This window comes from Myotis daubentonii, chromosome X (genome assembly GCF_963259705.1).
Source record: "Myotis daubentonii chromosome X, mMyoDau2.1, whole genome shotgun sequence".
NCBI lineage: Eukaryota > Metazoa > Chordata > Mammalia > Chiroptera > Vespertilionidae > Myotis > Myotis daubentonii.
In genome coordinates, this window is record NC_081861.1 from 90067032 (window position 1) to 90091914 (window position 24883).

Sequence of the window (24883 nt, forward strand, 5' to 3'; positions counted from 1 at the left end):
GTTTCTGTTGAGAAATCAGCTGTCAGTCGTATGGGTACTCCCTTGTAGGTAACTAACTGTTTTTCACTTGCTGCTTTTAAGATTCTCTCTTTGTCTTTTGCTCTTGGCATTTTAATTATGATGTGTCTTGGTGTAGTCCTCTTTGGAATCCTTTTGTTTGGGGTTCTCTGCGCTTCCTGGACTTGTAATTCTATTTCTTTCACCAGGTAGGGGAAGTTTTCTGTCATTATTTCTTTAAATAATTTTTCAATATCTTGCTCTCTCTCTGCTTCTGGCACCCCCATAATTCGGATGTTGGTATGCTTGAAGTTGTCCCTTAGGATCCTTACACTATCTTCATATTTTTGGATTCTTCTTTCTTTTTGCTTTTCCGGTTGGGTGTTCTTTGCTTCCTCATATTTCACATCTTTGACTTGATTCTTGGGATCCTCTAGTCTAATGTTAAACCCCTGTATATTATTCTTTATTTCAGTCAGTGTATGCTTAATTTCTGACTGGTCCTTTTTTTTTTTTTTTTTCATTCTCACTAAGATCCTTGAAGCTCTCACTAAGTTCCTCGGAGGTTTGTAGAAGATTCCTGAGTAATCTTATAACTGTGGTTTTGAACTCTATATCCCGTATTTTTCTTTTATCCATTTCTTTCATTTGTGACATTTTTCTTTATCTCCACATTTTGGCTGCTTCCTGTGTTTGTTTCTATGTATTGGGTAGCTGCTAAGTCTCCTTGAGTTGATAGAGTGGCCTTGTGTGGTAGGTGTCCTATAGGGCCCAGTGGCTCAGCCTCCCCAGTCACCTGAAGTGGACACTCTTGATGCACCCCTTTGTGGGCTGTGTGCACAGTCTTGTTGCAGTTAAGCCTTGATTGCTGTTGGTCTCACTGGGATGAATTGACCTCTGGGCCAATTGGCTGTGAGGACCAGCTGTGTCTACAATGAAAGAGCTGCTGAGCAGGAGACACCCTTATGGGGCAGGACTTGCTTCAGTGGGGCTTTGGTGCTCACTGAGTCTTCCCCTTGAGTGTGTTGCTTATGGATGTGAAGAGTTGTCATCTGGTGTGGTCTCACTCTGACCACTGGGTACACTGGCTCTTGGATCTCCAAGGAGGTGCAAAGTCAGCCACTGCTTGGGCTGCCCAGCAGGAGCTACAGAGAGATCTTCAGATTCCTCCTCTTTGTATTGGGTTTAGAAGTGCTCAGACAAGGCTCAGCTGTGTAGCAAGGCAGGTTGCTGCTGCCAGATTGATTGCTTTGGGGCTTTCTGATCCAGCTGCTGCCGGTTTGACAGGTTTTAGGCTGAGAAAATACAGGCCATTCATATGCAAAAGCCACTGTGCACAACTTTGGTGGGGTTGTAAATTGGGTGGGGTGGGGTCTCAGGGAATCACCAGGATGGAGCAAACTGCAATGGCTGCCAGTCAGCCCTGCACCGGAGAGGTCCCAGTGCAGGACTAATGACCTCTGCGAGCACCTCTGTCTGAAAGAAAGCCACCCTCACGTTCCTGTCCCAATGCCAAACAGTCCAGTTTCTTCCTGTATGTGTCTGGGTACCCCATAGTCTCACCTGGAACTGGAGTTCAGAGCAAGCAGGAGCTTGTATCTTCCTCCCAATTAAAAAAGCAGCGCACCCATGTGCCAGCCCGTTCTACGCCTCCTCACCACCTACCAGTCTCAATGCACTTTCTTCTTTACCTCTTTAGTTGTAGAACTTCCACTCAGCCAGCTTTCCTGCGGTTCTGGATGATAGTTTTTCTGACGTTTAGTTGTAATTTTGATGTGGTTGTGAGAGGCAGCAAGTACAGGTGTTTACCTATGCTGCCATCTAGGTTATCCTCCATACTGTTTTCATAGTGGCTACACCAGCCTGCATTCCTACCAAAAGTACAAAAGGGTTCCCTTTTCTGTACAACCTTGCCAAAAATTGTTTGCTGATTTATTAATAATAGCCATTCTGACAGGTGTGAGGTTTTAATTTTCATTTATTTGAGGATTAGTAATGTTAAGCATCTTTTCATATGTCTACTGACCATATGTATTTCCTTCATAGAGAAGTGTCTATTCAGATCCTCTGTCTATTTTTTAATTGGATTGTTTACTTTCTTGGTGTTGAGTTGTATGAGCTCTTTATAAATTTTGGATATTAACTCACTATCAGATATGTATTGGCAATTCCGTTCTCCCATTCAATAGGTTGTCTTTTCAATTTGTTGATGGTTTCCTTTACTGTGAAAAAACATTTTAGTTTGATGTAGTCCCATTTGTTTATTTTTTCTTTTGCTTTCCTTGTTCAAGGAGATAGATCAGAAAAAAAAATTATTGCTAAGAAAAATGTCTGAGATTTTACTGCCTATGTTTTCTTCTAGGAGTTTTATGGTTCTGAGTCTTACACTTAAGTCTTCAGTCCATTTTGAATTTATCCTTGTGTACGGTATAAGAAGGTGGTCTAGTTTCATTGTTTTTGCAAGTGTCTGTCCAATTTTCCCAATACCATTTATTGAAGAGACTGTCTTTATCCTATTGTATGTACTTGTCTCCTTTGTCAAATATTAGTTTACTATAAAGGTGTGGGTTTATTACAGGGCTCTCCATTCTGTTCCATTGATCTATCTGTCTGTTTTTATGCCAGTACCATGCTGTTTGATTACTATTGCCTTGTAGTATAGTTTGACATCAGGTAGTGTGATACCTCCAACTTTGTTCTTCTTTCTCATGATTGCTGTGGTTATGCGGGATCTTTTCTGGTTCCATATAAATTTTTGCATTATTTGCTCTAGTTTTGTGAAATGTGCCATTGGAATCTTGATAGAAATTGTGCTTAATTGAATCTATAGATTACTTTGGATAGTATGGACATTTTAGTAATGTTAATTTTTCATATCCATGAGCACAGTATATGCTTTCATTTAATTGCATCTTCTTCAAATTTTTTCTTCATTGTATTATAATTTTCCAAGTACAGGTCTTAGTTAAATTTATTTCTAGGTGTTTTTTTAGCAATTGTGGGATTGTTTTCTTAGTTTCCCTTTCTGATAGTTCATTATCCTATCTAATAAAAGAGAAAGATGGTAATTGGCATGCAACTGCTACCCTTCCCATTGGCTAATCAGGGAGATATGCAAATTAACTCCCAGCCAAGATGGTGGCCGGCAGCCAGGCAGCTGATGCGAACAGGGAGGCTTGCTTGCTTCAGTGACGGAGGACTCCAACGTTCCCCGCCTGACTTGCCGGCCTCTCAGCTGCAACTCTATGCAACTATGTTGCAAATATAGAAGCTAAAAAACCCCCAGAAACCTGCTTTACTCAGCCGGGCTCCAGCCAGCCGGACCACAACATTGTATCAAACACAGACGGTACAAACAACATTGTATCAAACAAAGGCCAGAAACCTGTTTTCAGAAGCCGAGGCCTCAGAGCTAAAGCTGGCCCAGAATAAAAAAAAAGAAAAGAAAAAGAGTGGTTGGGAGCTTCAGTCACCTGTCAGCCTGAAAACGGCCCTCAGCCCCTCAGCCAGACTGGCCAGGCACCCCAGTGGGGACTCCCACCCTGATCCAGGACACCCTTCAGGGCAAACCAGCCAGCCCCACCCATGCACCAGGCCTCTATTCTATATAGTAAAAGGGTAATGTGCCTCGCGGCACTGGGATCAGTGGAGCTGCAAGGCCTCCCGGCACCAGGATCAGCGTGACAGGGGGCAGCGCCCAAACCCCCTGATCGGCCCTGCTCTGTGTGTGACAGGGTGCAGCGCCCCAACCCCCTGATCGGCCCTGCTCTGTGGGTGATAGAGGGCGGCGCCCCAACCCCCCTACCCCCCACGGGCCCTGCTCTGTGTGTGACGGGGTAGAGCCATAACCTCCCCATTGGCCCTGCCCTGAGTGTGACAGTGGCGGCGCCCCAACCCCCTGATTGGCCCTGCTCTGTGGGTGATAGAGGGCGGCGCCCCAACCCCCTGATCCGCCCTGTTCTGTGTGTGACAGGGTACGGAGCCCCAACCCCCCTGATGGGCCCTGCTCTGTGAGTGACAGTGGGGAGCTCCTCAACCCCCTGATCAGCCCTGCTCTGTGTGTGACAGGGTACGGAGCCCCAACCCCCCTGATGGGCCTTGCTCTGTGCATGACAGGGGACAGTGCCCCAACCCCCAATCGGCCGTACCCTGAGCGTGACTAGGGGTGGCATCACAGCCTCCAGATCCGCCCTGCTCTGTGCATGACAGGGGCAGCGCCCCAACTCCCCAGTCGGCCCTGCTCTGAGCCCGACCAGGGGCTGCACCTAGGGATTGGGCCTGCCCTCTGCCACCCGGGAGCAGGCCTAAGCCAGCAGGTCATTATCTCCCGAGGGGTCCCAGACTGCAAGAGGGCACAGGCCGGGCTGAGGGACCCCCTCTCTCCCCCGAGTGCACAAATTTTTGTGCACCGGGCCTCTAGTTGGTATATAAAATGCAACCAATTTCTGAATATTTATTTTGCACCATACTACTTTACTGAATTTATTTATCAGTTCTATTAGTTCTTTGGCAGAATCTTTAGAGTTTCTATATACAGTAGCATGGCATCTTCAAATAATGACAGTTTTACCAATTCCTTTCCAATTTGTAAGTCTTTTAATTTTTTCTTCTTGTCTGATTGCTGTGGCTAGGACTTCCAGTACTATGTTGAATAAGAGTGGTGGAAGTTGTAAATCCCGTCTTTTTCCTGATCTTAAGGCAGGGGTGGAACCTTTTTTCTGCCAAGGGTCATTTGGATATTTATAAAATCATTCACAGGCCATACAAAATTAGCAACTTAAAAATTAGCCAGCTATACTTGGTCAAGTATTCAATTAACTCACCCCTAAAGGGCCGAACCAAATGATTTTGCCGGCCTTATACGACCTGCTGGCCAGACATTCCCCACCCCTGTCTTAAGGGAAACACTTAGTTTTTCCAAATTTACTATGATGTTAGCTGTGTTCTTAGTCTTTATTATGTCAAGATATGTTTTCTCTGTTCTCACTTTCATGAGAGTTTTTATCATAAATTGGTGCTGGATTTTATCAAATGCTTCTTCTGCATCTATTGATATGATCATATTATTTTATCCTTCATTTTATTTATGTGGTGTGTCACATTTATTGACTTGTGGATAGTATAGGAACTTTGCATCTCAAGAATAAATTTCATTTAATTTTTTTTCTTTTTTTTTTCATTTAATTTTGGTGTATGATTTTTTTAAGTTATTCCTGGATTTGGTTTGCTAATATTGTGTTGAGGATTTTTACATCTGTGTTCCTCAGGCATACCGGCCTATAATTTTCTTTCTTTGTAGTGTCTTTAACTAGTTTTGGAATTGGGATAATGCTGGCCTCATAAAATGGGTTTGGGAGTCTTCTCTCCTCTTGAATTGCTTGGAATAGTTTGAGAAGGATAGGTGTTAGTTCTTCTTTGAATGTGTTTTTTCTGTTCAATATTCTTTTTTATTTTATTTTTATATTGTTTAAAGTATTACATAAATCTCCTTTTCCCCTGATTGACCCCCTTCCTAGCCACTTCCACCTCCCAGGACAAGCCCCCACCACCCCAGTGTCTGTGTCCATTGGTTATGCTAATATGCATGCATACAAGTCCTTTGGTTGATCTCTTATCCCCCCCACCCTGTGACTCCTCCCCTGTCTTCTCTATGAGGTTGGACAGTCTGTTCAGTGTTTCTTTGTCTCTGGATCTATTTTTGTTCATCAGTATATGTTGTTCATTATATCCCACATATGAGTGAGATCATGTGATACTTATCTTTCTCTGACAAGCTTATTTCACTTAGCATAATGCTCTCTGGGTCCATTCATGCAGTTGCAAATGGTAAAAGTTCCTTCTTTTTATAGCAGCATAGTATTCCATTGTGTAGATGTACCACAGTTTCTTAATCCACTCATCTGCTGATGGGCATTTAGGCTGTTTCCAAATCTTAGTTATCATAAATTGTGCTGCTATGAACACAGGGGTGCATATGTCCTTTCTGATTGGTTTTTCTGGTTTCTTGGGATATATTCACAGAAGTGAGATAACTAGGTCGAATGGAAGTTCCATTTTTAGTTTTTTGAGGAATCTCCATACTGTTTTCCACCATGGCTTTACAAGTCTGCATTCCCACCAGCAGTACACAAGAGTTCCTTTTTCTCCACATCCTCACCAGCACTTGTCATTTGTTGATTTGATGATAGCCATTCTGACAGGTGTGAGATGGTGGTCATTGTGTTTTGATTTGCATCTCTTGGATGATTAGCGACTTTCAGCATGTTTTCATATGTCTCTTGGCCTTGTGTATGTCCTCTTTTGAAAAGTGTCTATTTAGGTCCTTTGTACAGTTTTTGATTGGGTTGTTTATCTTCCTTTTGTTAAGTTGTATGAGTTCCCGGTAGATTTTGGAGATTAAACCCTTATCAGAGATAGCATTGGCAAACGTTCTCCCACACAGTGGGCTTTCTTGTTGTTTGGTTGATGGTTTCTTTTGCTGTGCGGAAGCTTTTGATTTTGATGTAGTCCCATTTGTTTATTTTCTCCTTAGTTTCCATTACCTTAGGAGCTGTATCCGTAAAGATATTGCTACGAGAGATGCCTGATATTTTTCTGCCTATAGAGTCTTCTATGATTTTTATGATTTCCCATCTTACGTTTAAGTCCTTTAACCATTTTGAGTTTATTTTTGTGTATGGTGTAATCTCCCCTGCCGGCCTGATTGCCCCTAACTGCCTCAGCCTCGGCCCCCACCACCATGGCTTTGTCCGGAAGGAAGTCGGACATCGGGAAGATGGCCAGTTGACCCGGTCTAATTAGCATATTACCCTTTTAGTAATATAGCTAGATTATATAGGATAGGATTGCTTAAATAGGGGGGAGCCTTTTTCAGCAGGAGATGCTCTTGGCAGACAAAAACACATAATCCCTATATCTGGACTGATAGCCAGCTATATGCACTATACTGCCAAACTGGTCATTAAAAAATTGAACCACTTTCTTACACCTTACACCAAACAGCTGTTACCCTTAAACCCCCTTCTATGCCCCCACCTTAGGTTCTGCCTTAGCAGTTCACCCAGATTAGGTTCTGATTGGTCGGTTTCTATGCCAGTCAGCATCAAAAGCTCTGCCTCCTAGGCAGCCATTGACTCCTGGCACTTCACCCAGATTTGGTTCTGATTGGTTGGTTTCTATGCCAGTCAGCATCTCTGGGCCTATCTCTGGGCCTGACCAAAGAGGCAGGGCTGATCAGCAGCCTCTCCCCCCCCCCCCCCCCCCGCCACACACACACACCCAGAGGACTGCAGAGAAACAGAGGCATAACTGCTGGCAAAGCGGGGAGAGAAAGAGAGAGGCAACGGCTGATCAACACCTGCCATGGAGGCTGGGAATCAGACCCTTCCTCTCTTTCTGCAGGCCTCTCTCCGGGCCTGATTCGCAGCCACCTCAGCAGTAAGTGCTGGGTCACTGCACTGGCACTGGCTGCAGTCAGTGGTGGGTTGCCACAGCAACCCAGCACTGACTTCCAGTGTTCCTCCAGCCTTGGTCGTTGTGGACGTTGTGAACCCTGGCTCTTTATATAGATAGATAATGTTCTTCTTTGTCTCTTATTATAACCTTTGTTTTAAAGTTCATTTTTTCAGATATAGTATTGCTACCAAGCTTTCTTAAAATTTTCATTTGCATCAATTTTTTTTATGCCTTTACTTTCAGTGTGTGTCCTTCATTCTGAGGTAGGTCTCTTGTAGACAGCATATATATGGATGTTAGTTTTTTATACATTCAGGAACCCTATGTATTTGATTGGAGCATTTAAGCCATTTTCACTTAAAGTGATTATTGATAGGTATGTATTGTCATTTTATTCTTCAGAACTATGTTCCTCTTTTTTTTCTTTCTTCTTAAAGAAACCCCTTTAACATTTCTTATAATACTGGTCTTATGGTGATGCACTCTTTTAGCTTTTTCTTGTCTGGGTAGCTCTTTATCTCTCCTTCAATTATACTAGTAAATGATAGCCTTGCTGGGTAGAGTAGTCTTGGCTCTAAATCCTTGCTTTTCATCACTTTGAATATATCATGCCAATCCCTTCTGGACTAAAATGTTTCTGTTGAGAAATCAGCTAACTACCTTATGGGAGCTCCTTTATAGGTAACTTTCACTTGCTGCTTTTAAATTTTTCACTTTGTCTTTAACCTTTGGCATTTTAATTGTGATGTATTTTGGTGTGGGCATCTTTGGATTCATCTTGTTTGGGACTCTCTGCTTCCTGGGTCTGTGTGACATCTTCAAAAGGTTAGGGATGTTTTCAGTCATTATTTCTTCAGATAGGTTCTCATTCTCTCTCTCTCTCTCTCTCTCTCTCTCTCTCTCTCTCTCTCTCTCCCCTATGATATAGATGTTATTACACTTTATGTACCAGAGGTCCCTTAGAGTATTCTCATGTTTTTAAATTATTTTTTCTTTTTGCTGCTCTCAATGGGTGTTCTCTGTTACCTTGTCTTCCAAATAACTGATTTGTACCCAGGTTTCAGCTAACCGAATTGTTCATTCACTCTAGTGTATTCTTCATTTCAATTACTGTATTCTTATTTTATGACTGGTTCTTTTTTATGGCTTCTATGTCCTTTTTGTGTTTACTATCTCTTTGTTTAAGTTCTCACTTAGTTCATTCATTCTTCCCCTATGTTCCTTGAGCATCCTTATAATCATTGTGTTAAACTCTGTATCTGGTTCATTGCTTGCCTCCATTTCATTTTGTTCATTTTCTGGGTATTTCTCCTGTTCTTTCACTTGGGGAATGTTTCTTTGTTTCCTCATTTTGGCCTACTCTGTATTTGTTTTGTGTATTAGGTAGATCTGCTATGTCTCCCTGTCTTGGTAGGGTGGCCTTATGTAATATGTGTCCTGTGGAACCTAGTGGTGAAGTCTACCTGATTACCTGAGCTGAGTGCTCTGGGAATTTACCTTGTGTGGGTTATGTGACTCTTCCTCTTGTAGTTAAATTTTTATTGATGATGGCCCTTGCATGCTTGGGATTGAGCCTCAGCTGGCTCACTGTGAGGATTGACCCACTGCTGTGCAGATGCTGACCACACAAGCAGAAATCACCTCAGCAGGCTGTGATGCCTGCCAAGATCTACCTTTGGATATGTTGCTTGTGAAACTAATTGGATCCTGCTCTGATGTGATCTGAAGCCCACCACCAGGTGTGTTGGTTCTGGGACCTCTTGTGGGGACTCTAATGCTGTTCAATGTCAGATGCTGCTGTGGCTGGCCCTGGCCATTTGTTTGGAGCTACACGGCAATCCACAGTTTGTGGCACTGCCTCTGCTAGAAGTGAGTATGCATGGGAAGCATCAAGATGCACACCAAGGCTGGCTTCCACCAGCACTAAGCCTGGGGGCAGGTCAGCAAAAGGCCCAATACACTTTGAGATCTGCCTCTGCCTACCTTCACTTGATGACTGCCTATTAGGCTAAGTCACTGAAAGAGCCTCTGACTGTACATAAGTAGTGTTTCTCAAATTGATACAGATTCAATCTTGGTGCTAGTGCTGGGTCTGAGTCCACTCAGGAAGAACCCTAGGGTACACCAAGGCCAACTGCCACCTGCCATATGCCCATAAACCTTTGTGGTGGGGCAGGGTTTCAGGGAGTTGTCAAGTGAAGCCAGCAGAGTTCATAAGCCCAAACAGACCAAGATTTGGCTGTGTGAAAGGAAGGCTTTGCACAGGAATGGTGGTACCAGTTGGGCATGGAAGGGAAAAGTGGCTCCCTGTCCTAGAGCCACACAACTCAGTCTGTCTCCAACTCTCCAGACCACAAGAGCCCTAGGTCAGCAGGGCATGGTCACTGGGAGTCCATAGGGTGGGACTACTGGTTCTCCCATGGGGGGGCAGTGCCAGTCATGCTCATAGGAAGGGGGAATGGCCCCCACCCCAGAACCACACAACTCAGTCTCTGACACCCACTGTATCCACCTGGACCTTTATACCGGGGACCTAAACTGACTCATCTGCAGGGTGTGAGCTCATCAGGGTCAGGCTAGTGCATTCCCCCAGTCTGATGATGTGTAGAGGCGATTGCTCAAACCAGGAAAGATGGCATCTATGGGGGGTATGGGAAAGGCCCTCAGCACAAGGACCCTGGCGGTTGCCCCTTCAGCTCTCTTCCTAGAGCAACACAACACACTCTGTCCTTACTGAACTTTAGTCTGCTATAATCCACCCTTCCTCTGCTGGAACCCAGGGTGAGTGGCTGTGAATGAGATTTTGTGCGCTTACCCTTTAAGAGAGCACCTGGGTTTCTAGCAGATTCCCACCTCTCCCTGGGAGTCAGAATTCCTGCTGATTTTCACAGCCAAATGTTATGTGGTCTCTTCTTTTCAGCTCTGGTGCTTTGAGCTTGGAAGCCTGGCACTCCTCAGGGGGTCCTTTGCAGCTGAGATATCCTTCCAGATTCTTAGCTGCCTCACATGGGTATAGGGCCAGCCCTTTTTGCATCTCCGCCCTTCCTACCAGTCTCAATGTGGCTTCTTGTGTGAATCCTTGGTTATAAGATTTCTGTTCAACTAGTCTTATTCAGGTTGATTGTTCTATAATTTAGTTGCATTTCCAGTTTGGTCCTTGGAGGAGGTGTTTGTAGTTTCCACCTACTCTGCCACCATCTTGGATCCCCTGTACTTCCAGTTGTTGTTGTTGTTGTTTTTTTACTCTAAGTGCATTTATCACTAATAAATTGCTCTTGCTATTAAGTTGTTCTTTTTAGATAGACTCTATTATGTTGTTATCCTTCTCAGACCCCCATTATCTGCATATTGATCAGAATGCCATCTAATGTCTTTATCCAAATAAATGATAAACCATACTGAGAGACCAGAGACAAAGTTTGGAAACATGCATTGAAGTCCTACCTCCAAATTCATTCATTTATAAAACAAATATTTCTTGAATATGTTCTACTATGCACTGGACACTGTTATACATACTGGGGATAAAGTCATGAGCAAAATAGAGGACAAAGTCTTTCTTTTGAAGAGATTACATTAGAGTGGTGGTGACAAATATTAAACTAGTGCATAAATAAATTAAACATTGATCACTTAATTTGCAGACCTTGGGCTAATCATTCACCTATTCAATAACTGTACTATTTACATTTTCCAACTTTTTCACAAGGATATCATAATTGATTTTCTCAGTGCTTTGCTGGAATCCAGATACACCATGTTTACAACATTCCCATGCTTTACCCATTTATATTTACTAAGGTAATTTCAGAAAAGAAAATGAGCTTAGTCTGCCTTGAACTATTCTTAGGTAAATGGTTTTATAAACCCTTTGTGATCACTAGTCTCCTTTTAGGTCTCATGCAAACCGTCTCTTCCCATAATGTATTCTGGAAGCTTGCCTGCGAGTAACATAAATCTACCTGTCTAAACCTTGTGATACCTATCATCTTCCCTTTTAAAAGGAACGTATCTTTCTCTAAGCTTCCAGAATCTTTCTTATTCCTCATGGTTCCCCAAAGATTACAAACACCAGTGCGTAGATCTCATCTACAGGTTCTCCTAACATCCTGAAATATGATTTGTCTGGGCCAAGAGACAAAATAATTTAAAGAACCTTGATGATTTCTTACAAGTTCTTATTATGATTCTCTTGTCTGCTTGACCCATTCCAGTCTGATTACAGAGAAAAATATAATGAATAACATAAACTGAAGAACCAAAATAGAACCAGAGATATAGAAGCATCGAACAGACTGTATAACCTATGAGGAAAGGCGGGGGGTGAGGGGGTAAGAAATCAACCAAAGGACTTGTATGCATGTATATGAGCAAAACCAATGGACACAGACAGTAGAGGTGGTGAGGGCTTGTGCTTGGGGGCGGGGGTAGCGGGGGAGAGGTCAATGGGGGGAAAGGAGACTCATGTAATACTTTAAACAATAAAGAATTTTTAAAAAACCAAAGTAGGAATTAAAGAGGTCCTTTTTATCTCTGTTGTCTGGCAACATCATACCATTTCATTCTTCATTTTCTACCCTGTGATACCATTGGAATTCTTTTTACATGTACTTATATTATGTTTATAATTTTGAAAACTAATTTTAAGTAAAACAAAACTGTATAGATGACCTTGCACCAGCAGTGAGTGGCATAGTACCTCACCACAGGCTCCCAGATATCTGCAGTGAGTGCTTGCCAGAGAGAACTCCCACACCATGACTCCTTGCCCAAAAACTGGGACACAGCATCCCACACTCCAGGACCCCACTGTGAGTGCAAGCTAGGGGGACCCTGGCACCTCCCAGGGCCCCAAAACTACTGCCAGTCTGACCCAGAGCAGCCCAGAACACACCCCACACCAGGCCACTGGAGACTTCTGACTTTGTGACCCAGAGCAACCCGGTGCCTGCTCCATCCTGGGCCCCAGGACAGTGCTGCAGACGTGACCTGGAGAAACCCAGCGTGTGCTTCACTCCAGGACACAGGAGAGCTGCTTTTGCAACTAGGGTGAACCAGCAACCTATACATCCTGGCCCCAGGACAATGCTGCCAGGGCAACGAGGAGCAAACTGGTGCACACCCCACTCTGGGACACAGAACAGCACTTTCAGGGTGACCCGGAGCAACCCAGCACACACCTCATGCCAGGTCACAGGAGAGTGCTGCCTTTGAAACCCAGAGCAACCCAGAGAACACCCCACTCTGAGCCACATACAGTGCTATGGGGGTGACCTGGAGCAACTCAGCATGCACCCCACTCCAGGCCACGGGACAAGGCTGCTGTTGTGACATGGAAACACCCAATGCACCCAGCCATGGGCCACAGGACCGCACTGCAAGTGCTCTCCCAGAGGGACCTAGGGCACCACCCTGACATGGGGGCCAGGGCCACACAGTGAGTCCTCATGGGGAGTCCCACACCAGAGGAACTGTGTATGCAACTCTGCCTCCCTGAGCATCTTAAACAGACAGCTTAGGGACCAGATCTATGGGTGAAGGGGATACACCTCAGAGCAGAGACAATAAAGGCATGAGACTCAAGGCAGACCCAGCCACTGGGCTAAAGAATCCTGGACCATTGTACCGACAGGGGCTTCAACCTCTCAGACCCAAAGTAGGGTGCCCAGGGCCAGAAATAGACCGAAAAAATGGGGAGACAGCCTGACTGGCATTACACAGTAGTTGAGCATCAACCTATAAACCAGGAGTTCATGGTTCAATCCTGATCAGGACACATGCCTGGGTTGTGGGCTCCATTTCCAGAGTGGGATGTGTAAGAGCAGCCGGACAATGATTATCTCTCATATTGATGTTTCTATCTCTCTCTCTCCCTCTCTCTTCCTCTCTCAAATCAATAAAAATATATATTTAAAAATATTGGGAGACAAAGAAACAATCCCAAAAGGAAAGAAAAGGAGGAATTGCTGGGGAAAAAACTAAATGAAATGGAGGCAAGCAATATGTGAGAGAAAGAATTCAGAGTAATGGTTATAAAGATGCTCAACTATCTGGATGAAAAATTCACCAAAATGTGTAAGAACAAAGAAGAAATGAAAAATGGCATAGCTTCAATAAAGAACACAATGGAAGGTTTCAACAAAACACCAGAGGAAGTGGAGGACTGAATCAGTGAGTTAGAAGACAGTGTAGAAAAAAAAATCAGAACAGCAATTGGAAAGAAAAATTTAAAAGCCAGAGGAGAGTTTAAGGGAGCTTTTGGACAACACGAAATGAAACAACATCTACATAATAGGGGTTCCAGAAGGACAAGAAGAGGAGAAAGGAATAGAAAACCTATTTTAAGAAATAATGACAAAATACTTCCCTGACTTAGGGAAGAAAAAAGTCACACAAGCACAGAGAGTCCCAAACAAGATGAATCCAAAAAGACCCACATCGAGACACATCATAATTACAATGGAAAATATTAATGACAAAGACAGAATCTTAACAGCTGCAAGAGAGAGACAGAAAGTTAACTAGAAGGGATCTCCCATTAGACTATCAACTGATTTCTCAACAGAAACACATCAGCCAGAAGGGAATGGAATGAAATATACAAAGTAAAGCAAAGCAAGGAACTGCATCCAAGAATACTCTATCCAGCAAGGCTACCAATCAAACTTGAAGGTGAAACCAGGAGCTTTCCAGACAGAAGAAGGCTAAGGGAATTTATTACCATCAAGCCATCAATGCAAGAAATGCTAAAGGGACTGTTGTAAAAATCAGAAATAGAAAGGGAAGAAGGAACACAGGCATAAAGAATAAAAATGGCAATGAACAAGTACCTATCAATAATAACTTTAAATGTAAATGGATTAATGATCCAATGAAAAGACATAGGGTGGCTAAATGCATAAAACATGACTCATACATATGCTGTCTACAAGAGACCCACCTCAAAACAAAGGACTCACACAAACTGAAAGTGAAGGGATGAAAAAAATATTTTCAGGCAAATGGAAATTGCCGGGGTCCAACCCCAGCAGGTCCAGGGGTCCCCAAAGGTGTGGACAGAGTCGGCGAAGAAGGAAGGACACGGAGACAGTGTTCAGTTGATCAGCAGCCTAGCCAGGATCTCCAGCCAGGATCTCCAGCCAAGTTCTGGTCTGGATCTCCAGAGAGGTTCTGCTTCGGATCTCCAGCCAGGTTCTGTGGCCATGTTCTCTTGCTCGGTTCTTCAGCCAGGTTCAGTCTGAGATCTCCAGCCAGGTTTGGTCACCAGATTCTAGTCAGGCTCTCTTGCCAACCTCTGCAGTCAGGTTCAGTCCAGGATCCCTTGCCATGTTCTCTCCAGCGAAGTTCTTCTGTCTGTAGGTTCTGTGTAGGTTCTGTCTTCTCGGCTCTGTGTTCTAAGTTCTGTGTTCTGAGTTCTGTGTTCTAAGTTCTGTCTTCTGAATTCTGTGTTCTGAGTTCTGTCTCTTGCTGTCTTGTTGCAACTGTATTTATACCAGTTGATTCAATCCTATCAATCTCTATTACAAAGGTTAGGGCGTTTCTTATCTCCATTCCAGGGAGAAAAGATTATGTAGTTTAAGCATGATTGTTCGTAGTTAAAGTGATTAATTACCCGCCTGGCACTAAGTTGAGGGGTTTTATTCCCTCCCTAACTTCAGGGGAAAATCCCTACCTGGGGATTCAACCTTTCTCAGAGAGGTGACCTTGGTTAAAACACAGCACCAAGAAGGTGAGCAAACATATTAAGAACCATATGCCATATATGCCAGGTCCCTTGAAACAGCAAGGATGGACCGGCTCCCGGCAAATTCCCCCTTTTTTATTTTTTAAAAGCAGGCATTAAAAAGAAAAACCTCAAATGCTCTCTTATATCCATTTTAAGAGTAGGATTGGCGCTTTCCGCTATTACCTGAGTCCTGATCTATCATCCCAGGGAGAGCTTGCCAATCCTGCACTTTTCCAGGATAGAAAGGCTGCAGTGGGGTTAAGGATAAGGCTCCTTGGGCCTACCTTCTCCCATGCCATTACATTTACCTTTCCTTCCTCAGAAAAACATGGACATACTTCTTGTATAAAACATTCTGTCTGACTGGGAGTAACCTTAACTCCTCTGCTAGCAAGCATATATGTTAAAAGATCAATACAGTCTTTTTTCTTTAGACTCAGTATGGCACATCTTCTTAATCTAAAGATCAATACAGAGTCTTTTTTCTTTAGACTCAGTATGGCACATCTTCTTAATCTAAAGATCAATACAGAGTCTTCTTTCTTTGGACTCAGTATGGCACATCTTCTCAATCTAAGTTCTGTACTATCCACCTTCTTACCCTACTTATCCTCTATAGGGGGGTATGTAGCACCCTGGTGGAGTCCTATCCGTCCTGAGTGTGGGGGTTCTCAATGGGGGGACGGGCTTACCTAGGGGAATCCTGTTCCAGGGGTTCCCAAAGGTGTGGACGGAGTCGGCGAAGACTATCCACCCTTTTCCTATGGTGGAGTCCTATCCGTCCCGAGTGCGGGGCGCTTACCTAGGGGTCCCTGTTCGGGCGCCATATGCCGGGGTCCAACCCCAGCGGGTCCAGGGGTCCCCAAGGGTGTGGACGGAGTCGGCGAAGAAGGAATGACACGGAGACAGTGTCAGTTGATCAGCAGCCTAGCCAGAATCTCCAGCCAAGTTCTGGTCTCGATCTCCAGAGAGGTTCTGCTTCGGGTCTCCAGCCAGGTTCTGTGGCCATGTTCCCTTGCTAGGTTCTCCAGCCAGGTTCTGTCCAGGCTCTCCAGTCAGGTTCTCCTGCCAATCTCTGTAGTCAGGTTCAGTCCAGGATCCCTTGCCATGTTCTCCCGCTAGGCTCTGTCTCTAGGCTCTGAGGCCAGTCCCTCTCCAGGATCCTCCGGCATGCTCTCGCCAGCGAAGTTCTTCTGTCTCTAGAGAACGTTCTTTGTAGATTCTGTGCCTAGGCTCTGTCTCTCTTGGTCCTGTCTTCCAAGCCCTGTGTTCTCAGTTCTGTGTTCTGAGTTCTGTCTGTTTTTGTCTTGTTGCATCTGTATTTATACCAGTTGATTCTAATCCTGTCAATTTCTATTACAAAGGTTAGGGCGTTTCTTATCTCCATTCCAGGGAGTAAAGATTATGTAGCTTAAGCATAATTGTTTGTAGTTAAATTGATTAACTACCCGCCTGGCACTTAGTTAAGGAGTTTCATCCCCTCCCTAACTTCAGGGGAAAATCCCTACCTGGGGATTCAACCTTTCTCGGAGAGGTGACCTTGGTTAAAACACAGCGCCAAGAAGGTGAGCAAACATATTAAGAACCATATGCCATATATGCCAGGTCCCTTGAAACAGTCCATCCTTGCTGTTTCAAGGGACCTGGCATATATAGCATACGGTTCTTAATATGTTTGCTCACCTTGGCGCTGTGTTTTAACCAAGGTCACCTCTCTGAGAAAGGTTGAATCCCCAGGTAGGGATTTTCCCCTGAAGTTAGGGAGGGAATAAAACCCCTCAACTAAGTGCCAGGCGGGTAATTAATCACTTTAACTACGAACAATCATGCTTAAACTACATAATCTTTTCTCCCTGGAATGGAGATAAGAAACGCCCTAACCTTTGTAATAGAGATTGATAGGATTGAATCAACTGGTATAAATACAGTTGCAACAAGACAGCAAGAGACAGAACTCAGAACACAGAATTCAGAAGACAGAACTTAGAACACAGAACTCAGAACACAGAACTTAGAACACAGAGCCGAGAAGACAGAACCTACACAGAACCTACAGACAGAAGAACTTCGCTGGAGAGAACATGGCAAGGGATTCTGGACTAAACCTGACTGCAGAGGTTGGCAAGAGAGCCTGACTAGAATCTGGTGACCAAACCTGGCTGGAGATCTCAGACTGAACCTGGCTGAAGAACCGAGCAAGGGAACATGGCCACAGAACCTGGCTGGAGATCCAAAGCAGAACCTCTCTGGAGGTCCGGACCAGAACTTGCCTGGAGATCCTGGCTGGAGATCCTGGATAGGCTGCTGATCAACTGACACTGTCTCCGTGTCATTCCTTCTTCGCCGACTCCGTCCACACCTTTGGGGACCCCTGGACCTGCTGGGGCTGGACCCCGGCATCTGGCGCCCGAACAGGGACCCCCTAGGTAAGTGCCCCGCACTCGGGACGGATAGGACTCCACCGTAGGAAGAGGGTGGATAGTCTTCGCCGACTCCGTCCACACCTTTGGGAATCCCTGGAACAGGATTCCCTTAGGTAAGCCCCCCCCCCCCCGAAAACCCCCACACTCGGGACGGATAGGACTCCACCAGGGTGCTACAGACCCCCCTATAGAGGATAAATAGGGTAAGAAGGTGGATAGTACAGAACTTAGATTGAGAAGATGTGCCATACTGAGTCCAAAGAAAGAAGACTCTGTATTGATTCTTAGTTTGAGAAGATGTGCCATACTGAGTCCAAAGAAAGAAGACTCTGTATTGATCTTTAGATTAAGAAGATGTGCCATACTGAGTCTAAATAAAAAAGACTTCATATTGATCTTTTAACACATATGCTTGCTAGCAGAGGAGTTAAGGTTACTCCCAGTCAGATGGAAGATTTTATACAAGAAATACGTCCATGCTTTTTTGAGGAAGGAAAGGTGCCGGAAAGGTAAATGTAGAGGCATGGGAGAAGGTAGGCCCAAGGAGCCTTATCCTTAACCCCACTGCAGCCTTTCTACCCTGGGAAAGTGCAGGATTGGCAAGCTCTCCCTGGGATGATAGATCAGGACTCAGGTAATAGCAGAAAGTGCCAATCCTACTCTTAAAATGGATATAAGAGAGCATTTGAGGTTTTTCTTTTTAATGCCTGCTTTTAAAAAATAAAAAAGGGGGAATTTGCCAGGAGCCGGTCCATCCTTGCTGTTTCAAGGGACCTGGCATATATAGCATACGGTTCTTAATATGTTTGCTCACCTTCTTGGTGCTGTGTTTTAACCAAGGTCACCTCTCTGAGAAAGGTTGAATCCCCAGGTAGGGATTTTCCCCTGAAGTTAGGGAGGGGATGAAACTCCTTAACTAAGTGCCAGGTGGGTAATTAATCAATTTAACTACAATCATGCTTAAGCTACATAATCTTTACTCCCTGGAATGGAGATAAGAAACGCCCTAACCTTTGTAATAGAAATTGACAGGATTAGAATCAACTGGTATAAATACAGATGCAACAAGACAAAAACAGACAGAACTCAGAACACAGAACTGAGAACACAGGGCTTGGAAGACAGGACCAAGAGAGACAGAGCCTAGGCACAGAATCTACAAAGAACGTTCTCTAGAGACAGAAGAACTTCGCTGGCGAGAGCATGCCGGAGGATCCTGGAGAGGGACTGGCCTCAGAGCCTAGAGACAGAGCCTAGCGGGAGAACATGGCAAGGGATCCTGGACTGAACCTGACTACAGAGATTGGCAGGAGAACCTGACTGGAGAGCCTGGACAGAACCTGGCTGGAGAACCTAGCAAGGGAACATGGCCACAGAACCTGGCTGGAGACCCGAAGCAGAACCTCTCTGGAGATCGAGACCAGAACTTGGCTGGAGATTCTGGCTAGGCTGCTGATCAACTGACACTGTCTCCGTGTCATTCCTTCTTCGCCGACTCCGTCCACACCCTTGGGGACCCCTGGACCCGCTGGGGTTGGACCCCGGCAGGAAATGAAAAAAAAAGCTGGGGTAGCAATACTTATATCTGACAAAATAAACCTCAAAGTGAAGGCCATAACAAGAGATAAAGAAGACCACTTCATAATACTAAAGGTATCAATACAACAAGAGGATATAACTCTGATAAATGTATGTGCACCCAATACAGGAGCACCCAAATACATTAAAAAAAAAAAAACTCCTGGAAGATATCAAGGGAGAGATTGACAGCAATACAATCATAGTAAGGGACTTTGCTACCCCATAGACATCACTGGATACATTTCTAGACAAAAAATCAACAAAGAAACAGCAATCTTAAACAACTCACTAGATCAGATGGACTTAATTGACATCTTCAGAACATTTCACCCCAAAGCTACAGAATATACGTTCCTCTCAAGTGCACATGTGGTAGTCTCAACGATAGACCACACATTGGCACACAGGTTAAGTCTCTTCAAATTCAAGAAGATTGAAATCATATCAAGCATCTTCTCATATCACAATGGTATAAAATTAGGAATCAACTACAATAGAAAAAGCATTTGAAGGTAAATAGCATGCTATTAAACAATGACTGGGTTACCAAAGAGATCAAAGAAAAAATAAAAAACATCCTGAAAACAAATGACAATGGAAACATAGCAATCCAAAAATCTATGGGGTACAGTGAAAGCAGTGCTTGCGGGGGCAGGGGGGGGGGATAGTACATAGCATTACAGGCCTACCTCAAAAAAACAAGAAACACTTGTAATAAGTTATCTAATCCTACAACTTAAAGAATTAGAAAGAGAGCAACAAGAAAAGCCCAGTGTAAGTAGAAGAAATGAAATAATAAAGATCAGATTAGAAATAAATGACATAGAGACAAAAAATACAAAAGATCAATAAAACCAAGAGCTGGTTCTTTGAAAGGATAAAGTCTAGCTAGGCTCACCAAAAAAAACAAAGAAAAAGGACCCAAAAAAGTAAAAGCAGAAATGAAAGAGGTGAAGTAACAATTGACTCCACAGAAATACAAAGGTTTGTAAAAAAAAAAAAAATACTATGAACGCCGAAACCGGTTTGGCTCTGTGGGTAGAGCGTCGGCCTGCGGACTGAAAGGTCCCAGGTTCGATTCCGGTCGGGGGCATGTGCCTGGGTTGCGGGCGCATCCCCAGTGGGGGATGTGCAGGAGGCAGCTGATCGATGTTTCTCTCTCATCGATGTTTCTGTCTCTCTATCTCTCTCCCTTCCTCTCTGTGGAAAATCAATAAAATATATTTAAAAAAATACTATGAACAACTCTAATCCAACAAACTGGACAACCTAGATGAAATGGAAATATTCCTAGAAAAATACAATCTTTCAAAACTCAATCAGGAAGAATCATAAAATCTGAATATATTGATAACTACTGAGGAAATTGAAGCAGTAATTTATAAAAATCCAGCAAACAAAAGCCCTGGTCCAGATGCCTTCACAGGGGAGTTTTACCAAACATTCTAAGAAGAAATAAAACCTATATCCTCAGACTATTCCAAAAAATTCAAGAGGAAGGCACACTTACAAGCTCTTTCTATGAAGCCAGCATTACCCTAATCCCAAAACCAGATGAAGGTGTTACAAAGAAAGATAATTACAGGCCAATATCCCTGATGAACATAGATGCTAAAATCCTCAATAAAATTCTAGCAAATTACATTTAACAATACATTAAAAAGATCATACAACATGACCAAGTGGAATTTATTTGGGGGATGCAAGGCTAGTACAATATCTGCAAATCAATAAACGTGATACATCACATAAACCAACTGAAAGACAAAAATCACATGATCATATTAATTGATGCAGAAAAAGCATTTGACAAAAACCAACACCCTTTCTTGATAAAAACTCTCAGCAAAGTGGGAATAGAGGGATAATACTTCAACATAATAAAAGCCTTATCTGACAAACCTACAGCCAACATCATACTCAATGGGCAAAAACTAAAAGCATTTCCCCTAAGAGTAGGAACAAGACAGGGATGCCCACTTTCACCACTCCTGTTCAACATATAACTGGAAATGCTAGCCATAGCGATCAGATTACAAGAAATAAAAAGCATCCAAATTGGAAAGGAAGAAATAAAACTGTCATTATTTACAGAAGACATGATACTGTACATAGAAAACCCTAAAGACTCCATCAAAAAACTACTAGATTTAATAAATGTATTCAGCAATGTAGCAGGATACAAAATTAACACCCAGAAATCTATGGCATTTTGTACATCAATAATGAACTCACAGAAAGAGAAACTAATAAAACAATCCCATTTACCATTGCAACAAAAAAATTAAGATACCTAGGAAAAAATTTAAATAATTGCCCATCAGCAGATGAGTGGATTAAAAACTGTGGTCCCGTGGTCGGCAAACTGCGGCTCACGAGCCATATGCGGCTCTTTGGCCCCTTGACTGTGGCTCTTCCTAAGCCTGAGGAGTACCCTAATTAAGTTAATAACAATATACATACCTATATAGTTTAAGTTTAAAAAATGTGGCTCTCAAAAGAAATTCCAATCATTGTACTGTTGATATTTGGCTCTGTTGACTAATGAGTTTGCCAACCACTGAATTCTACACAATGGAATACTATGCTTCTGTTAAAAATAAAGAACTCTTACCATTTGCAACAGCATGGATGGACCTGGTGAGCATTATGCTAAGCAAGTAAGCCAGTCAGAGAAAAATAAGTATCACATGATCTCACTCATTTGTGGAAAATAATGAACAACATAAACTGATTAACAAAAACAGATCCAGAGACATAGAATCATTGAATAGACCATCAAACCTCAGAGGCAAGGCAGGGGAGGATGGGTGGGCGTGGGATGGGGGGATGGAGAGTGGGGGTAAGATATTAATCAAGAACTTGTATGCATATGGGCATAACCAATGGATACAGACACTGGGGTCCATGAAGGCCAAGACTGGCGGGCGGGGGCAGGCTGGGAGACAACATTGGAGGGAAAAGGGGAAATATGTAATACTTTCAACAATAAAGAATTTTTAAAAACTATATGCCCCAACATGCAGGGTTTAAGACCTCCTTCATTTGCTTCTTGATACAAATGAAACTGGAAAAAAGCCTATTTTTCTTACTCCTAGAATTAGTTCATTTAGGATCTGGCCTTCCTGATAGGATTTTGGCAGTTCCATGTTACTATTTTATATTCATCCTTGGTCAGATGCCATTCTTCTTCTTTTTTAAAAGATTTTTCCCCCTCATGGCGTCTGTGCCTTGCGTGGCGCCAGGACAGGCAAAGCTGCCTGTCTCTGGGCAACCAAGGGCTGCTCTACTCCCTGGGTTATGGCTGCTGGGACCAGAGGAGCTCCAGGCAGGCAAAGCTTGAGGGGACTTAAAGATATTTTTATTGCTCTTCCAGGGATGGTGACTTCAAGCATTCATCATGGTCCAGCATTTGACATACCGTCGGTGACTGTCCTACAATACAGCCTCTAACAAAACTAGGATGTCCCAGCTCTAGCCAGTTTAGCTCAATGGATAAAGGGTCAGCCTGTGAACTGAAGGATCCCAGCTTCGATTCCAGTCAAGGGCACATGCCCGGGTTGCAACCTCGATCCCCAATAGGGGGTGTGCAGGAGAGAATCAATGATTCTCTCTCATCATTGATGTTTCTATCTCTCCCTCCCTCTCTGAGATTAAAAAACAAAACAACAACAACAACAAAAACACCAAAAACAAAAAAAAAACTAGGCTGTCCCGAAACCCTGGTAATAGAATTGTTTACCTTTATACCAAGAAGCTTGGAAAAGCACCAAAATCTGCATGTGGCATGTACTCAGGCTGACTTTGTGGACAGGTTCGTGCTGTGAGACCTAAAGTTCTAATGATATTGTCTAAAATGAAACAACATGTCAGCAGGGCATACGGTGGATCCATGTGTGCTAAATGTGTCCATGACAGGAACAAGCGTGCTTTCCTTATTGAGGAGCAGAAAATCGCTGTGAAAGTGTTGAAGGCAACAAGCACAGAGTCAGAAAGTTAAATAAATTTTTTAAATGAAGCTTTTTTTAGTAATAAAAGCAATTAAAAGGCTAAGAAATGTGTTGTTTTCTTTTTTTAGAGTGAGAGGAAGGGAGACGGAGGGAGGGAGAGAAACATTGATGTGAGAGTGGAACTGCCTTGCCTTCTGCACACCTCCTCCTGGGGATCCAGCTGCAACCCACGCATGTGCCCTGACTGAGAATCAAACCAGAAACCTTTCGGTGCATGGGCAAACACCTAACCAACTAAGTCACACTGGCCAGGCCAGATGACCTTCTTTCTACCTTTTTAATGTCTCATTATCAAAGAACTCTGTATACTTACATCATGTTCTTTAGATACCTTTCCTTTTATTCATTAAAACACTGTACAGTTATATGGTCAGAATTTCGTTTCTAAGAGCCTTTCAACCCTTTTGGGAGGGTTGCCAAGTAGAAAGTACAAGAAAACTAACAAGTAATGCATACCTACTAAGTGGCGAACCAATTCGCATGTGCTACCTCATGTAATTGTCTTAACAAACCCAGCAAGTAGAAGGTGTCTATTGTTCCTTCCTTCCGTCTTTCTTTCTCCCTCCCTCCCTTGTTGTTCCTGTGTGAAATTGAACCTCAGAGAGTTTAAGTAACTTAAACAAGGTCACACAGCTGGAAAATTGCAGAGCCATGATTTAAAGCTAGATCTGAAGGGATTGAGAAGTACAAATTGTCAGTTATAGAAAAGTAAAGTGCAGCATAGGGAATATCCTATCTAATAAAAGAGAAACATGGTAATTAGCATACGACCGCTACCCTTCCCATTGGCTAATCAGGGCGATATGCAAATTAACTGCCAGCCAAGATGGTGGCTGGCAGCCAGGCAGCTTGAAACTAACATGAGGCTTGCTTGCTTCAGTGATGGAGGAAACCAACGTTCCCCGCCTGCCTTGCCAGCCTCTGAGCCTGCAGTTTGAAACATAGTTACAAATATAGAAGCTAAACAAAACCCCAGAAACCTGCTTTCAGCAAGCTGGGATCTCAGAGCTGGAGTTATACATTGTTTCGATTATAGAACTGAAACAAACCAGATACCTGCTTTCAGCAGTGGAGGCCTAAGAGCTGGAGCCTCAGAGCTAAAGCTGGCCCAGAATGAAAAAACAAAGAAAGAAAGGAGCGGTTGGGAGCTTCCATCACCCACCAGCCTGAAAACAGCCCTCAGCCCCTCACCCAGACTGGCCAGGCACCCCAGTGGGGACCCCCACCCTGAAGGGTGTGTGACCAGCTGCAAACAGCCATCATCCCCTCACCCAGGATGGCCAGGCAGCCCAGCGGGACCCCCACCCTGATCCAGGACACCCTTCAGGGCAAACCAGCTGGCCCCCACCCATGCACCAGGCCTCTATCCTACATAGTAAAAGGGTAATATGCCTCCCAGCACCGGGATCAGCGGAGCCGCAAGGCCTCCCGGCACCGGGATCAGCATGACAGGGGGCAGCGCCCAAACCCCCTGATCGCCCTGCGGCTCTGTGTGTGACAGGGGGTGGGGTCACAACCTCCCTATCAGCCCTGCTCTGTTCCTGACAGGGGAAGGCGCCCCAACCCCCTGATCAGCCCTGCTCTGTGCCTGATAGGGGGGAGCTCCCCAACCCCCTGATCACCCTGCAGCTCTGTGTGTGAAAGGGTGGGGCGCCCCAACTCTCCCCACACGGGACCTGCTCTGTGTGTGA

General features: G+C 44.0%; 1 pseudogene; it reads left to right on the plus strand.

Moving 5' to 3' along the window:
* The first annotated feature begins 22582 nt into the window (after positions 1-22582).
* LOC132224317 (large ribosomal subunit protein eL34-like) lies at positions 22583-23186 on the plus strand (annotated as a pseudogene).
* The last annotated feature ends 1697 nt before the right edge of the window (positions 23187-24883 follow it).